Source organism: Lissotriton vulgaris, chromosome 2_1, assembly GCF_964263255.1.
Source record: "Lissotriton vulgaris chromosome 2_1, aLisVul1.2, whole genome shotgun sequence".
In the NCBI taxonomy this organism is placed as follows: domain Eukaryota; kingdom Metazoa; phylum Chordata; class Amphibia; order Caudata; family Salamandridae; genus Lissotriton; species Lissotriton vulgaris.
This window is the reverse complement of record NC_141687.1, coordinates 1,094,385,315-1,094,403,502: the sequence shown is the minus strand read 5'-3', so window position 1 is coordinate 1,094,403,502 and position 18,188 is coordinate 1,094,385,315.

The following is an 18,188-nucleotide window of genomic DNA, read 5'->3' as shown; positions in this document are numbered from 1 at the left end:
GTAGCTGCACTCAAAATGGCCACCAGCCACATGGCCTGTCCCTCCCCATGAACACCCCCAAAAATCGAAAAACACTGCAAAATCAGCACAATCCCATTCCATCCATGCCCTCCATGATGTTTAAGTTCAAGACAGCCCACAGAAAGACTAGGCCCATGCTAGACTCAAATACCCCTGGTGAAAAGGCCACAAGTACAGGTCCAACAAACGAAAATCACTGAAAAATCAGCACAATCCCATTCCATCCGTGCCCTCCATGATGTTTAAATTCAAGACAACCTACAGAAAGACTAGGCCCATGCTAGACTCAAATACCCCTGGTGAAAAGGCCACAAGTACAGCCCCAAAAAACGAAAATCACTGAAAAATCAGCACAATCCCAATCCATCCATGGCCTCCATGATGTTTAAGTTCAAGACAACCCACAGAAAGACTCAGTCCACCCACCACTGAGTACCCCTGGGCAAAAGGCCCCAAAACAGCCCAAAAATCGAAAATTCCAAAATTTTAATTGCAGCAACTGTAATGCCCCAAACAAACTTACTTGTAAAATTTCTAATCCAACAGTGATCCAAAGAAAGTCAAAAAGGCCTCAAATCCAAATATCCAGCAGCATCCACAAAAAGTAATCCTTCCAGCTCCAGACCCAAATGAAAAGTGACCAGGAGATGGAGAAAGCACTGGGAGGAGCCTGCTGAACAGGAACAGGAAGTTGAAGACTGTGGGGCACTTCCTTCCTCCCACCCCCCTGCCCCCCTCCCCAAAATGGACTCCTCGCTAAAAAAGTGCAGGCAAATGTCAAACTAAGGAGTTATTCAGATAAAAATCATCATTTCTAGAAGGTTTATGCTGCTTGCTGGTGGATTTCTTGTGCAGAATTGCAAATTTTATATTTTCGCTCGCCGCATCTCAAATCTCGCAATTGCGAAGTACCGCGAGACGTGATCTCGCCGTACTCGCGTTGACAAACTATCGCTGGCAAGCCGCGATGACGTAATCGCGCTCGCCAATTCCCGCGGGATCACACAGCAAGATCCAAAATGGCGCAGGACACGCAAACTATCGAGAAAAACAACTCGGCAAACAATGATAAACGCCGCGCGCCGCAAAAATTGTATCACCAACGCCGCGCGCCGCCCAAAAAATCCGCTGCGTGCGAATTTGCGGATTTTGCGGGGAATTCGCAAATCTCGCGGATTGCGAATTTCCCAAAAATCCGCAAAATCCGCGAGCGTAACGGATTTTCCGCCCATACTTAAGTCCTACTATCATACACCATACATGCATACTTACTCAACATTCACACTGGGATATCTGCTCAAGGCTGATCGTGACACATGAGTGGAATTTTTCTTGATGGGGTCTTTTAAGTTCTGCGCTTATAGACTTGAACAGCTAAGAAGGTTTGTTCAGGTACTGATCACTGAAAACACGGTAAGCTGCCTTCCACCAAACTCTACATGGCCAGGGACACAGGACTCCGGTGGCAGAGGCGAGCTAGTGGTCATTTTGTTCAACTGTAGATAAAGCAGACCCTCATACCTGGGCTGATATTTTTAACAAATAGACTGCTGCAGCTTCAGGTGAGAGGTAGTCTGAGCAAGCCATGTATTGGACCCATTAATTGTTACTTGCAGAATGACAGTTGGGCGGCCAGAGGACGCACATCATGTAGCGGACCTCTTTTCATCCTGGGACTCAGAAGGTGACAGTGAGCCTTTGAGGAAAGTGCATCTTTTGAGTAGCAACATTAACAAGTCATCTTGTTCGGAGGAGGCTTTTGTCCTGCAGAGCAGGTCACAACAATCGGACAGACGAGCTGCAGGTGCCTGCTGCCAGTTTACTTGGATTGAGATTGGGAGTTTCATTCAAATTCTGTGCAATTGAAGGAGAGAAAAAAACAAGAACCACTAATGTTTTAACTAAATTTGCAATTGTAAAAAAAATATAAATAGACACAGATGAAAGGAAAATACGTTTGTTTGCAGTGTTAATTGAAAAAAAAAATTTCACCCTCAATCCTGGGATGAAACGGGAGAGAAAAAGGAAAGGAAAGAAAAGGCAAGGAAAGGCAAGGGAGAGAGAGGGAGAGGGAGGGGGGAGAGAGAGAGGGAGAGGGGGGGGGGGGGGGGAGAGAGAGAGAGAGAGAGAGAGAGAGAGAGAGAGGGAGGGGGGGAGGGAAGGAGTTAGGGGGACGGAGGGAGGGAGGTAGGGGAAGGGAGGGAGGGAGGGAGAGAGAGAGAGAGAGGGAGGGAGGGAGGGAGGGAGGTAGGGAGGGAGGTGATTGACAGGGACAAGGGTGGAGAGATAAAAAGAAGAATGGAGAGGAAAGATTTAGTGGGGGAGTGGTTGAATGATAGAAAGTGTCGAATGGGAAACAAATGTGTAGAGAAAAGAGATGGCAAATGAAAAAAAAGAGTATACAGCGAATGATGGAACAAAGCGCTGATGGACAAGAGAATGTCAGAAGTTTCCTGGTCAGTGAGAATGAGAAACAGGTGGATTGGTGCCTCATACACACTCCTTAGTTGATGATCCAATAGACCCATGGCTTGATTTAGAAGGTGGTGGACAGCTAGAGGAAGTGCTGAATCCACCGTAGAACCTACCAATGGAGTTTCTGAATGAAAATGAATAGTATGGTAAAGGAAACACTACCAGTCAAAAATCCTCTAGTTTTAACACTTCCTGCAGAGCAACATAACTGGAAATCAGGCTATTGATCTGTACCCTATCAGAGCTATCAGTAGGTCCCTCCACCTCCCCGAACCACCTTAGAGAGACATCAGAAATCAAAGTACTCACAAGGACTGAAATCCATTGAATTTCAATGGGGGATGGAGGTCTTCTGAAAATATTACGGTTTGCTAAAGCACATTGCTACTGACTGCAGGAGTCATTGGTGTAATAAGGAGACCTGAGAGTGAGCAAGACTTTGGGTAACTGAGTATTAGTATGAACCCTAGGAAGCCTGGTGGGTGCTTCAGGCTCAGTGACCTAAATAAAGCAATACCACTGAAGCAAATATTCACCTCTCCCCCCATTCCCAATGAGAATAAACCGGAGCTTTAGCGATCTGGTGATGACTATGTGCCAAGCAGCAAGGGAACTACACAGAAATATAAGTTTAGCAAAATCTCCTGGTGAACATGGTTTTGAATGAACTGAGGGTATCCTGAAGGAAACTTTTAGGTATAATTAAGAAAGAGTTACTAAGCCTAATGGTAAACATGGAAATCGGGTGGCCAGAAGATTCGCTGGACCAAATGCTACAGAGAATGAGCTGGAGCTTTGGAGATCTGAGCATGAGCAGTATCCTCAGGGGACCCAAGAGTAGAAATGAGCTTAAGGGTGCTATTGGTAAGTGTCTAGCTTAAGGACCAACTGATCGGGGGCATGAGCCTCATGTCCTTAGGATTCGCCTAAACCCATGGGTCCTTGAGGAGAGCAGAAGCCTACAGACTTGAGGATGAGTTTGAACCTCTGAGGCCATGTTGGTTAGAAGTGTCTGAGAATCCCTAAGGACGACCGGGAGTCTACATTTATATGTACAGGTCTTTCAGGCTTTGATGTGCTAAAAACAAAAACTGCAATAAAAGTTGTTATAAAAAAAAAAGAATGACCAGCAGTTTTAGGTCCTGACAAGGGATCCAGATATCCTAGGGTGAGTAAGCTCTTGGGGTTCTAAAAGAGAGCAAAGCATTCAGGGACGTGCTGGTGAGAACCTTAATGACCTGAATAAATGTGTCAGAAGACATGATGGTGATCTGTAATGGAACAGCTGTGTTTCCAGTCTTGGATTATGCTATTGTCTTTAAAACTTTAAAAAGCACTATTTACCACATAATCCTAACCAAAAGACCTCCCTTATGCTAACTGTTAGACGGGGACCTGGAGGGTCGGCCGAGGACAAGGGGAGAGGCCTCCGGTGAGGGCCGTCTCCAGCGATCGTACAGACAAGTAACTTCCCCCCCACAGATGGACACCACACAAAGATAAGGTTAACGCTCTTTATATGCAGTTCTTGAAGTAAGGTAGTACGATACAATGAGATCAGGACACGAGGATCCTCTCAATTCTAGTCTCTGGAAGGGAAAGGGGGTAGCGGGACAGTCCTGTTACCAATCTGGTATTTGAGATGAGACGATGGGTAGCTCACAATCCTCGAGCTCGGCGTTCAGGAAGGTCGGGCCGCGGCAGCGCCAGCAGGTCCCGAGGAGGTCGTAGGTAGCAACGGGCCGCGGCAGCGCCAGCAGGTCCCGACGAAGATGGTGGTTGCAAGAGGCCGCGGCAGCGCCAGCAGGTCCTCACGAGGATGAAGGTTGCAAAGGGCCGCAGCAGCGCCAGCAGGTCCCACGAGGATGAAGGTTGCAGAAGGCCGCGGCAGCGCCAGCAGGCAGGACGACAGTTCACAAGGCAGGGCTGCGGCAGCGCCAGCAGTCCGTCAAGGATGAGTTCTTCACGGTGTCTCTCGACTCCAGGATACAACTGCCTTCCTGCTCTGGAGCTGCCTCAGTTATAGGTCTGGCGCCCTTTGATGTCCGGACCCTCGCACTTGGAGGTCGGGAGGTCCGGGATGAGGGAGTCCAGACACCCAGCAGGGGGGTGGAGCCAGCGCCCGGGGAGGCTGGGGCCGATCGGCACCTGGCGGGGGAGAGCCATCGACACTTCTTTCTCCCATTGACCTGCCAAGTGGTCCGTTCACCTCCTGGGTGGATGGTGGTGCAGGGTTGGGGTCGAGCTGAGGCCACGCGGCCTCGTGGTGCAGTGTCCAAGATGGCGGCTGGGCCGGGCAATGGTGCTGACGGTGGCCCAGGCCAGTGATACAGAGATATCCGGGAGCAGGCGTCCCGTAGGGGACGGGTTGAGGGTTGCTTTTGTGGGTAGCACCTGGAGAGCCGGTGTCCGGGCCCTGTCATGCGGGGAGGGAGCGAGCTCTTCATGGGGCCTGTCCAACATGCGTCCCCCCCAGCTGAAGGCGGGGAGAGTCACCCATCCTCTTGGGGACTCTCCTCGTCGAGGCGGAAAAAGCGGTACAGGCCATCCGCGTTGGCGTGGTCTTGGCCAGGGCGATGCTCCACAGTGAAGTCCATCCCCTGCAGGGAGATGGACCATCGCAATAGTTTGGGATTCTCCCCCCGCATCTGCATTAACCATTGCAGGGGGCGATGATCTGTTTGCACCCGGAAGTGGGTACCGAAGAGGTAGGGCCGGAGCTTCTTAAGGGCCCATACTACTGCAAAGGCCTCCCGCTCGATGGTGCTCCAGCGCTGTTCTCGGGCTAGCAGGCGTCTGCTGATGAAGGCCACCGGTTGGTCGACTCCCTCGGGGTTCAGTTGGGAGAGGACGGCCCCAATGCCATGGTCTGAGGCATCAGTCTGGACGATGAACTCACGGCTGTAGTCGGGGGCCTGGAGCACAGGGGCGGTGCACATGGCGGCCTTCAGCTTCTCGAAGGCCGCTTGACAGTCGGGAGTCCAGTCGACTCTTTTTGGCTGGTTCTTGGATGTAAGTGCCGTGAGGGGCCCCACAATGCTGCCATAGTTCTTCACAAACCGCCGGTAGTAACCGGTGAGCGCCAAGAAGGCTCGGACCTCGGTTTGGGTGACGGGTGGCTGCCAGGACTGGATGGCAGAGATCTTGAGCTGGAGGGGGGCCACCAGACCGCTTCCCACTTGGTGTCCGAGGTAGGTCACGGACCCATGGCCAATTTAGCACTTGCTGGCCTTGATTGTGAGGCCGGCCTGTTGGAGGGCCTGCAGGACCTCTCGGAGGTGGCTGAGGTGGTCTGACCAGTGGCGGCTGTACACCGCGATATCGTCCAGGTAGGCGGCGCTGAACTCTTCGAGGACGGCCAATACCTGGTTCACAAGTCGTTGAAAAGTGGCTGGAGCGTTTTTCATGCCGAATGGCATCACTTTGAAATGGTAGTGTCCATCCGGGGTGGAGAAAGCGGATCGTTCTTGGGCCCTGGGGGTGAGGCCGATCTGCCAGTAGCCTGCTGTCAGGTCGAAGATGCTTAGGTAGCGGGCAGCCCCCATGCGGTGGACCAGTTCATCTGCTCGGGGGATGGGGTGAGCGTCGGTTCGGGTGACAGCGTTCAGACCCCGATAGTCGACGCAGAATCGGAGCTCGGGGGTGGTGCCCGGGGCAGCAGCTTTGGGGACCAGTACGACTGGGCTGGCCCAAGGGCTGTCCGAGGGTTCGATGACTCCGAGTGCGAGCATCTTGGAGACTTCTTCTTGGATGCAGGCGCGCACCCGATCTGGTACTCGGTATGCCCGGTGTCGGATAGGGGGACTGTCCCCAGTGTCCACGTCGTGCAGGCACCAGGGGGTGACCCCGGGGGTGAGGGAAAATAGGTTTGCAAATTGCAGCAGGAGGGCCCGACAGTCTTGGCGCTGCTCCGGGGTCAGGGCATCGGAGAGTCGGACCCCGTCCACCAAACCATCTTTTTCCCGGGTCCTCAGTAGGTCAGGGAGGGGCTCGGAGTCTTCTTCTGCTCCACTGTCTGAAGCCATCAGCAGGCTGAGCTCCGAGCGCACGAAGTGTGGTTTGAGTCTGTTGGCGTGGAGGACCCGGAGGGGGTTCCGAGGGGATTCCATGTCGATGAGATAGGTGACGGGCCTCTTGCGCTCGACCACCTTGAAGGGCCCCGTCCATTTGTCCTGCAATGCACAAGGTTCGATGGGGGACATCACCCATACCTGCTGACCAGGCTCGAACTCAATGGAGGAGGCATGTTGATCGTACCATTTCTTCATGTCCTCCTGACTGGCCTCAAGATTGGCTTTGGCGATCTCTCTGAATCGCCTGGTCTGGTTGCGGAGGGTCAGGAGGTACTTGTAGACGTCTGGAGGGGTCTTCAGGGGAGCCATTTCCCATTCCTCTTTAACTAGGCTGAGGGGCCCTCGAACGGGGTGTCCGTACAGGAGTTCGAAGGGGCTGAAGCCGAGGGACTTCTGGGGGACTTCTCGGTAGGCGAAGAGGAGGCACGGGAGTAGCACGTCCCACTGGCGGCGTAGGGGTTCTTCCAGCCCCATGATCATCCCCTTGAGAGTGCGGTTGAACCGCTCGACCAGTCCGTTTCCTTGCAGGTGATAGGGGGTTGTGAATCGGTAGGTGACTCTGCACTGCTGCCAGAGGGATTTCATATACTTTGAAATAAAGTTTGTGCCCCTGTCGCTGACGACCTCCCGGGGGAAGCCCACTCGAGAGAAGATCCCCATTAAGGCTCGGCCTACTACTGGTGCTGTTACAGTTCGAAGGGGAACGGCCTCGGGATAGCGGGTGGCGTGGTCCACCAGGACCAGGATGAATCAATGCCCTTGTGCTGTTCGGGGGTCCAGGGGCCCCACAATGTCTATTCCCACCATTTCGAACGGGGTGGTAACAAGGGGGAATGGTTGCAGGGGTGCCTTGAGTTTGCGGCCGTTCTTCCCGCTAGCCTGGCAGGTGGGGCAGGACCGGCAGTGGTTGGAGACGTCATTTCTCATTTTTGGCCAGTAAAAGTGGGTTACCAGGCGGTTGTATGTTTTGTCTTGCCCCAAGTGTCCAGCCAGGGGGACATCATGTGCCAAGTTCAAAAGGAAGTCTCTGAAGCGGAGGGGCACCACCAGCACTCGACTGGCCCCCAACTCCGCGATTCTTTGTTCGCTGTACAGTAAGTCATTGTCCCAATAGATCCAGTGGGCCCCTGCGGTGTCTCCCGCGCTCTGGGCGAGCGCTTGCTGTCGTAGTCCCTCGAGGGAGGGACAGGTCTTTTGCTCTAGCCGGAATTGCTCCTGGGTGGGTCCCCCTTCTTGACGCCACTGAGCCAGGTCTGGAAGGTCTTGGGGCTGAGCGGGCCCTTCTTGGGTTTGTTCAGGGGGGTCTGTATGGACGGTGTCTTCCTCTGGAGCGATCGGGGGAGGAGGTGCTGGCCATTCGGGCTCTTCAGGTCTGGGGATGGTGCGGGCGGCCATGGACCGGGTTGTTACGCACGCCCAGTCCGGGAGGCCCAACATCCCCAGGTGCTCTCTTCTTTCAACGGCCGCCCACGGGGAACTCTCGAGATCGTTTTCCAGGAGGCAGTCCACGGGGGCATCATCGCGGACAGTCACTTTTAGCATCCCGGACACTCCTCCCCATTCGAAGGGGACGCAGGTCATCCGACACAGGCTCTCAGAATTGTCGGCCGATCGGACGGGGCAAAGAACGTTTGGCAGGATTTGTTCTGGGGTCACCAGGTGACAGCAGACGTCCGTCACACTGGCCCCCGTGTCACGCAGGGCTTCGGCCTTGCGCCCATTTATGTTCACCCACTGGCTGTACTTCCTGGTGTTGGCGGGTAGGGGAGCCCGCGGGATCATGTCTCTTCCCCCTAGGCAAGCCAGGACCATGGCGGCAGGTTCCCACTCGGGCTGCTCCTGCTCGTACTCTTCATGCTCTTCGGAGATTTGCTCTTCTCCTAGGGCGGCGGCAGCTACCTGGCGGGGCCCGGGAGTCTGGTTCTTTGGGCAGTTCGGGTCACTGGCATAGTGGCCGACTCGCTGGTATCGGTGACAAGTAACATTGGCTCGGAACCCCGGGCGCATCGGGGGGTTGCCCCGGCCGGCCGGGGGCAGGGTGTTGTTAGCGGGAGCGGCCTGGACGGTGTCTCTGCCCCGTCCCTGGCCTCCTCCTCCTCCTCGGGACGATGATGACCTTGGTTGGTTCTGTTCTGCTCGTTTGGCCCACTTCGGGCCACTCGGGTGCTTTCCCATCGGTCAGCCTCAGCGGCGAGCTGCCGTGGTTCAGTCAATTTGCTGTCGAGGAGGTGCTGCCTGAGCTCGACGAAGCAGTTGTTGGAGAGGTGCTCCCACACAATGAGGTTGAAGAGCTGCTCGTAGGTTGTTACTTGGCTACCCTTGATCCATCCCTCGAAGGCTCGGCTGAAATAGTTCACATATTCTACCCAAGTTGTACCCGGGATCCGGGTGCAGTCGCGGAACCTCTGGCGGTACATTTCGGGGGTAAGCCCATATCGAGTGAGGAGGGCGGCCTTCATGTGGTCATAGGACATCATTTGATGGTCCGGGAGCTGTAGCAGGGCATCGCGGCCTTCATTGACGAACCTCCCCCATAGACCGGCTCCCCAGTCACTTCGATCGATCCGGTGGGAGGTCATGACGATCTCGTAGGCCTTGAACCACTGTTGTATGTCGTCGTTCCGATAATATTCATGGACCACATCTTTGGGGATGTGGACCTTTTGGTCGGTAGCTCCTGGGGTGCGCGGTTGCTCGGGCACCCCTAGGTCTTTGTTCTGTTTCCGCATTTCTATCTCTGCTAGCTTGCGCTTGTGTTCGTATGCCAGTCTTTTTTCTTCGAGTTCTCTTTGTCTTTGCTTTTCTTCCCGCTCTTCTCGGAGCCGTAAGTGTTCTAAGTTTATTTTCTGTTCCGCCAGTTTCAGCTCTCCGTCCAACTTGAGCCGTGCCAACTCTAATTCGTGTAGTCTGCTTTTTTCTCCTTCTTGGATCTCTTCCCGGGAGAGACCCGCTCTCCTTTCTTCCGTCGGAGTGGTGTTTGTCTCTGGTGCTTCGATGTCTCGGTCCCTGGGTCCGGCGGCATTTGTTTCTGCCCAGGATTCTAGGGCGTGTTTAAAGTCGTCTTTCGTGCGCAGACCGGTGGTAGCAATGCCTAGTTCTATACAAAATTGTTTTAGCTCTCGGTGGCTGTACTCTTCTAGTTTTTCCATCTGGAATTTCTCTGTAGATCCGCTCTCTTTGGTCGTCATTGTGGTTTAGTCGTGGGGTGAGTTACTCTCTGTACGATTACGCGTTGGTTCGGATCACGCCGCTGGCCACCAATGTTAGACGGGGACCTGGAGGGTCGGCCGAGGACAAGGGGAGAGGCCTCCGGTGAGGGCCGTCTCCAGCGATCGTACAGACAAGTAACTTCCCCCCCACAGATGGACACCACACAAAGATAAGGTTAACGCTCTTTATATGAGTGCGCTTTACAAGACACAATTTACAATTTACAATTTACAATATGCAGTTCTTGAAGTAAGGTAGTACGATACAATGAGATCAGGTTACGAGGATCCTCTCAATTCTAGTCTCTGGAAGGGAAAGGGGGTAGCGGGACAGTCTTGTTACCAATCTGGTATTTGAGATGAGACGATGGGTAGCTCACAATCCTCGAGCTCGGTGTTCGGGAAGGTCGGGCCGCGTCAGCGCCAGCAGGTCCCGAGGAGGTCGTAGGTAGCAACGGGCCGCGGCAGCGCCAGCAGGTCCCGACGAAGATGGTGGTTGTAAGAGGCCGCGGCAGTGCCAGCAGGTCCTCACGAGGATGAAGGTTGCAAAGGGCCGCGGCAGTGCCAGCAGGTCCCACGAGGATGAAGGTTGCAGAAGGCCGCGGCAGCGCCAGCAGGCAGGACGACAGTTCACAAGGCAGGGTTGCGGCAGCGCCAGCAGTCCGTCAAGGATGAGTTCTTCACGGTGTCTCTCGACTCCAGGATACAACTGCCTTCCTGCTCTGGAGCTGCCTCAGTTATAGGTCTGGCGCCCTTTGATGTCCGGACCCTCGCACTTGGAGGTCGGGAGGTCCGGGATGAGGGAGTCCAGACACCCAGCAGGGGGTGGAGCCAGCGCCCGGGGAGGCTGGGGGCGATCGGCACCTGGCGGGGGAGAGCCATCGACACTTCTTTCTCCCATTGACCTGCCAAGTGGTCCGTTCACCTCCTGGGTGGATGGTGGTGCCGGGATGTCGGGGCCTGGCCAGGCCCAGGGTTGGGGTCGAGCTGAGGCCACGCGGCCTCGTGGTGCAGTGTCCAAGATGGCGGCTGGGCCGGGCAATGGTGCTGACGGTGGCCCGGGCCAGTGATTCAGAGATATCCGGGAGCAGGCGTCCTGTAGGGGACGGGTTGCGGGTTGCTTTTGTGGGTAGCACCTGGAGAGCCGGTGTTCGGGCCCTGTCATGCGGGGAGGGAGCGAGCTCTTCACGGGGCCTGTCCAACACTAACCATACAATGATTCATGAAAGGTTGTGATCCGATTTGGGCACTCTGGCCAATTTTTCATCCCAATCCGACCCTGCCAGCCAAGGATATGTTTTGGTGCCCCTCTATGAAATTACCTCAGAGTCAAACCCTGATGTCAGTGTTGATTTCAGGCGTGTGCCTGTGGCACTTGCAGAAGGTCAAAATAAAGTACCAGATTCACTGCTCTTGGGTCACTTAGGACAAGGGGTATACGTCCTTTACTGTGCCTGTCTCACCTTTCAAGAACTGTTCCTATATTTACTTTGTCCTTTCTGCTCTCATTAGACCAGTTGTATGCCCATGCTGTCTCTGTCCCCCACTTTACTTGTACTATTCCAATACGTCCTATGTCCTTGTCCATCTCTACTTGTTTGTATGAGGTACTTTTATAGCACAAACCTAGCCAAAAAGCAGTAAAGCGCTGCACAGGGTTAAAGGACAGTTATAGTCTACAAATGATTTGATAGGCAGCTGGTATGTAGACTGTTACTGTGTGAAGCTTGCACCATTGCTACAAATGATGTGCCAGTTCCATGTATGAAGTAAGTTTGCATTGATGCTATTTATACAATGTCTGTTCTCTGCCTGCACAAAGGTGTCCCTTCTGCCACTTTACTATCCCCGTTGCATTGGTGGAGAGGTGGCCTAACAGCCTTAGCTGTCATCTTTGGAACTGGGGAGCTAGGTTCAATTCCAGGAGTCAGCTTAACATCCAGTGATTTCGGGTGTGGGAGCGGGAAACATCCTTTACAACGGAACCGTTACAACGCGGTACTGTTACAACGCAGGATTTACAACGAAAGTCGTTACAACGACTTTCGCTGGAGGGCGCTCTAGGATAGGGGATAGTTTAATTTACTATCCAACACCTTCCCTACTATCCACTGGGACTGGAGTTGGAATAGTAAATTAAAGTATTCACTATCCCGCGCCCCCCCAACGCAAGTCGTTGTAACGACTTGCGTTGTTAAACCTGCGTCATAAAGGTACGCGTTGTAACGGTACGCGTTGTACCATCATACATCCGTGGGAGCGGGGTGGCACTGGCACCTCACTGCCCCGCTCCCACACTGCCAAAGCTCACTGCCATCCACCCAACAGATTATGAGTTTTCTCGTTGCCAAGGTGCACTACTTTTGTGTTCCAACGGCGTTGCCTTTGAAAAGGGCACTGCAATGGGAATGCCAAAGCCCATAACTGCAAGGCATAGACTCTGCAGTCCATGCCATGCAGGAAAAGGGGTGCATTCACACAGGGGAACACAACATCTATCCCCCTGCATGCATCCCCATGGCCTGAGGCACAAGGGGGCCCTGGAGGACCCTCTTAGTTGTCTCATCACCAGCAGTTTCATGGAGTGAACACCACCATGAGACAGCTGGAAGTAAGGAAACTCTTAATATGCTAGGCAGGGCCACAGTGGCCCCGCCAAGCATATTGCAGCCTCACACCGCCGCGCAATCACCAGGGATTGCGGATCCATGGTGGTTGCGGCGGTTCAACCGCAGAAGTTGTAATCTTGCCCTTAATCTCTCTGTGCCTGAAAATGCAACCTGTTTCTTTTGTAAAACACTTTAATGCCTGTGCGCAAAGTTCGAGCTATATATAAACTGCAAAAAAAAGTTGCCTTGCCAAAGTGTACTTCTATAAGTAATCTTTGTTTGGATTCTTTTTTTTTAATACTTAGGTCTTGAATTCTAAATAGCGAAAAAGAGAGAGAGTTTGAGCAGGATAGCATGTATGGGTCATGCTTGCATCAGTGCTGTCAATGTGTGATAGATACTACTAATGCCATGTCTATGCCATATATGTTTCATGTGAAGGGAGCCTGCGTCACTTATGTCCATGATTTACCTGTGTCTGCACCATACTTAGGGCTTCCGGTTTTATGGTATTTATTTTTTTAACATTTCTGTCTGTATTTATCCATATTTATTTTTGGGTAAATTTATCTGTATTTATCCACGTTTATTTTTGTTGCAAGCAAAAGAAGACGCTGCTGCTAGTATGTTTTCACATTTATTCAAACCGACACTGCACACTTGCACTCAGGTGTTATAGGTTTAGATATATTTATAAATATGTCAAATTAGGTAAACAAAATACATTCATCTGAAAACTTTGCCAAATTAATTTTAAGTGAGCAAAGGCCTAAACAGACCTTGAGTAACTTGCATTAAGAAACCTTTACTGTGGGGCTGTATACCCTAGGTAACGTAGGGGAGGATAGAACCTGCAAACGGGGCTTTAAATCATTTTCTTATCTAGTCACATTTGCTGTGCATTCAAAAACAGAGGTCAAACGTCAAGCTGTGTCTTTGGGGGACCAACCCATTCTGTTTTTTCATTGCAGAACAACCTTGCTGGGATTTAGACCTACATAAGAATCCTTTTTGGCAGAATTTTCATCTATTTTGTTTTAAACGGAAGCGATCATTATTTTACAGCATGCACTATGATAAATCTGTTTATAAATTGCTAAAACCTAAGGTGAGTGTTCATATTTTTGAGGGTAGGAGGGGGGCGCGAAACACATTGTTTCAATATAGGACACATTTCCCCCAGAGCAAACACGCAGAACAATGTAACTCGACACAAAGGTCTTGCGGCCACATGCATCATCCCGGCCGTTTGCGAATTCCAAATTGCGAAAAATAGGGAATCGCAATTTGGAATTCGCAAAAGGGGATGCATGTATATTTTTGCATAATATTTGCAATTCGGTAAAAATCGCAATTTTTACCGAATCACAAATATTATGCGAATTATAATTTGCGATTTCGCATTTCCCATTAATTCCTATGGGCCAAAAGGCCCATAGGAATCAACGGGAATTGCGAATTCGCAAATTAGAATTCACAAAAATGTTAATGCATTCCATGGGTGCAGGGGGGGGTCCAAAGGACCCCCCCCTGCACCCCTGAAATGTATTTTAAAGTGGATGTTTCACACACACATGTCCTAAGGACATGTGTGTCTGTAACATGACAGTGTTTAAAATGCTAATTTGAGCATTTTAATTCTTTTTCGCAAATTACCACGAGGTTCACCCTCGTGGTAATGTGCACCCCATAATTGCGAATTCGCAATTTTAAAAACAATCATGCATTGCTTTTAAGGAATCGCAAATTTGGGATTCCTTAGATGTAATCGCATTTTTGGAAATCGCTAAAATTAGCGATTTTGCCCAAAATGATTGATGCATACTAAAAAGATATTTAGGAATCGCAAACAGCCGATTTTACCGAATCGCACCGTTTGCGACTCCTAAATACCTTGATGCATGTGGCCGTTGGAGTGCTTAACCTGAGCCCCAGTCGAATTTCATCTGATCATATGCATTCTTTACAGGTAAGTGGAAATTAAGTGATATGCCTAAAATCACATCAGGCTTTGCAGATGCAGCGACCTCAATGTAAATGTGGATGTGCTTTTTAGTGGCACCAGAAAACATTCCTGAAACTGCCATCCACCCTCATCCTGGATGGCCATCAAAGTCACAACAGTAGCACATCGTGCACACCAAATAAAGTTAACGTGCATCGGATGGTTCAGCATCGAACTCCGCACTGGGAGAGCACGCCAGATGAGGATGGCTACACCACGCTCTCCATTGGGGTCCACTCCTGATGAATGGCATACAGAGAGAGAGAGAGAGAGAGAGAGAGAGAGTGCCAAATGCAGCGCTTACCATCAGCACCCTTAATAAGGCGCTTTTCATGTGCTGAGGGCAGCTGCATATCCCTATGCCCCAGACTAGGCAACCCTGGCCAGGAGCACGGCTACTCCGCAGGATTGTCAGAATCTGGTTTCTCAGTATTTTTCCGTTTATATTTATAAATGCAGACAAACAAAAAAAAGTTTTCTGTCTGCATTTATAAGTAAAAATCAGTTTTAACGGAAAACCGGGAGCCTTTATCATACTGCATTGTATTACAATTGCATTTATATATCAATTCTAACTCCATGCGAGGTGACAAGAGTTTTGCGAATGGGTGGTACGATACCCTTAACCCGTTAAGTGCGGCGCACGTCCAGCGGACGTTGCGTGCACTACCTCGGTAGTGCTACGCACGTCCGCTGAACGTCGCGGCGCCGCCTACGCAATAGAACGATTCGCACCAGCGCAGAATGTTCAGAGCAGTGGAGGGGTTAATGAGTGCCTCGGCAGAAGAGTGTGTCTGTAATATGGCATATACAGGAAGTATTGGTGCCTGATTGGTGCTCTTATGTTGTCTTTGACAGTGTACCCATGCATGAGTTTAAAGCAAATATGAGTGAGGGAAGATGTATGTCAAAATATAGACCACAAAATTATTGTGGTGCAAAATATTGACATCAAAAATATCACTTAGCATAATTATAACATTGAGTAAAAACTAATATGATACAAATTATCAATATTGTATTTGAAAATATATAAATTTGTAAATACCATTATTTAAATGTAAAATTAAAATAACATTATTATTATAATTGCATTTAAATAGCGCCTACTACGTCTGATGAGGCATTGAAGTGCTTTATGGCGGGTAGCATGCTACTCTGGGACCCAAGTGTAGTGGTTAATTAAGTGGGTACTGCAATTAGTCATGTGCTCTGAAGAAAAATAGCATACATGTTACTCCTGTTACTTTGTGTTAGATTATATTAATACCAGTTAGATCTGAAAACCTTGGTGTGGGCTTTGTGGTTTCAGGTGAATGATTGGTGAGATAGATAGGCTGGTGGAGATTAGGTAATGTTGGTTTACAGGGATACGGTTTTTATGAGCTGAGATTGTGATCTATGAAATTAGGTATCAGCCAATTGCAGAATCACGATAAGAGAGATTAAGGCAGACAGGCATGTGACTGAATGGAGGCTATTCCCGGTAACAGAAGGCATGGAGAGGTTGGAAGATAAGAAGAGGGTCACTCTGAAAAAAGAAAGGAGAGGCATCAAGCGGAAGTAAGTCAAGATACATTTTTTAAGGTAAATGTTTCATTTTTATTAGAAGATTGATATTGTTGATGTTTTGAAAAATATAAATACATATTATTAAATTATCATAACCAAGCACATGGCCTGTTTTTCTCACCCTCTGAGCTTCTTATATAATGTATTTAAACAGGACTATGATCTTTGGATAACTGTATCTCTGCTCATAAAATCCCGTAGGTTGGACGAAAGGACACAGACTCCTGTTGTATCGTGCTGTTATTGTTTTCTTTATAGTCAATGGTCCGCCATTACGTGTTTCAGCCAAGACTGGCCTTGATCACATGATGTGGCTGCAGTGGAGTGCAAATCATTTAAAGTGACAAGTGCATGAAGTGCAATAAACAATGTAAACAGACTGCAACTCTACAGTGATCATTCAAAATAACATGGATAAACTTGAGCATCTGATGTTAGATAGCAAATCAAAAATAGCGAAGTGATATCAACATTGACTTGATTTAGGTCACAATGAAAATAGAATTGTTTGCAAACGAAGCACTATGGACAAAGCAAATACATGTCTATGAATATAAGCATGAATGCATATATGTAAAAAGTGATATACACATGTAAAATTAAAATAGAATTGTTTGTCAAATGACTACAAGTTATATCCAACCTCTACAGATATACCAATATATCATACGATAGAATCGCTTTGTGCATTTTGCATTATAATCGCAAATCTGCATTGATTGTTCCATGATAAGTCGCAAATGTCTGTAAGACTGGTGACAAGTAACTAATATCAAAACCTGCCTATGAAGTAAAAGTCTAGCATTTGTAATCTGCACATATTATAGCACCAGTAAAGTAGCCTAGTTGCTGGCCACTATTCAGTGCTGTCAATATATGCTCCCAAGGAACTGCCCAAAAACCTGAAGCCCATGTGGGCCTAGTCCAAAAATGTGGCCCCCATTGCAGTCTGTTTAAAGTGCAAGGTTAAGTGCTAGGTGCCCATATATCAAACGCCGAAAGTAAGACACTGTAAAGTGTCTAAGTGTGAAAGATAGCAGCAGGATAATAGTCAAAGTGCTGGATTTTAATATCCTTATATCATCCCCATCATTTGGTCATAGTTAAGAAATGCAAAATTAAGCATTATCTGAAAATTTCCAATTTGAACAAAAGGAGCAGGGTAAAAAACTAAAAATGTTTTCAGAGAAATTTCATTTTGAGTACCATTAAAAGATTTGGTGGTCTGTATAGACAACTGGCACTGCTTGGGGGGTGGAGGAGGCACCAAGATTGAAGACAAGTGTAAAGATCCTCACTTGAATTAAGACCATTAGGAGTCATAGTATCAAAGTTGAGGATATATCTTGTTTCCAGTTTTTTTAAAGCAGCCTCACGATTACCCCCTCACCGTGAGCTCCGTATGTTGTCAATCAAGTAATATTTGAGATATTTAATTTTTTTTCTTCTTCAAAGTGGCGCGCCACCGGATATGCCGGATCGGAGTGCTGGAGTATTCCCAATGATGTATTTACGCTAAATTGGCAGGCTCAACATGTATTACATTTTTTAAAAAAAACTTTTTTGTTGTCAGCCAGTTACCTCCGTCCAATATTTATGGGCTACTTTTTACTAGAGCTTTGCTCATGGAAATGGCTCTCCTGAATGTTTTGGTGGGTGATCTAGGTAGGAGGGGACCAATAACAGGATCACTAACTATGAGTGGCCAGTTCTTTCTGACAATACTTCCTTTCTGGCGCTCTTGTTTGTTATAGGTTGCAATTCGCCTAGTTTCATGTTCTCCTTCCTGTTTCTTCATCTGTGTTAGACGTGACATCTTTTGGCGTGTTTCCTCTGTCTTTTTGCTTTCTGACCTCCTGGTTTTGACTCTGTTTTTGCTGGTTTAGTGTCTCTGGGCACTTTCTCACTGCTGTTCAGTGTTAAAGTTCAAGTGCTGCTGTTGTAAATTGTGTTATGGATTTGTGTTTCCATGATTGGCATATTGGAATTACTGGTAGTCAGTACTAAAGTGCACTGAGAGTGCCAGGACATGTAAATCTAATGCTACTAGTGGGCTCGCAACATGGGTCATGCCACCCACAGAAGTAGACAGTAAAAAGGTAACTCAGACCTGCCACCTTCCCTTTTCTTACATGTCAGTCACCCCTAAGGTACCCCTGTGGACAGGGTGCCTCGTATGTGAAAGGTAGGAAATGTCCTGGTGAGTGTGGCATGTCCTGATAGT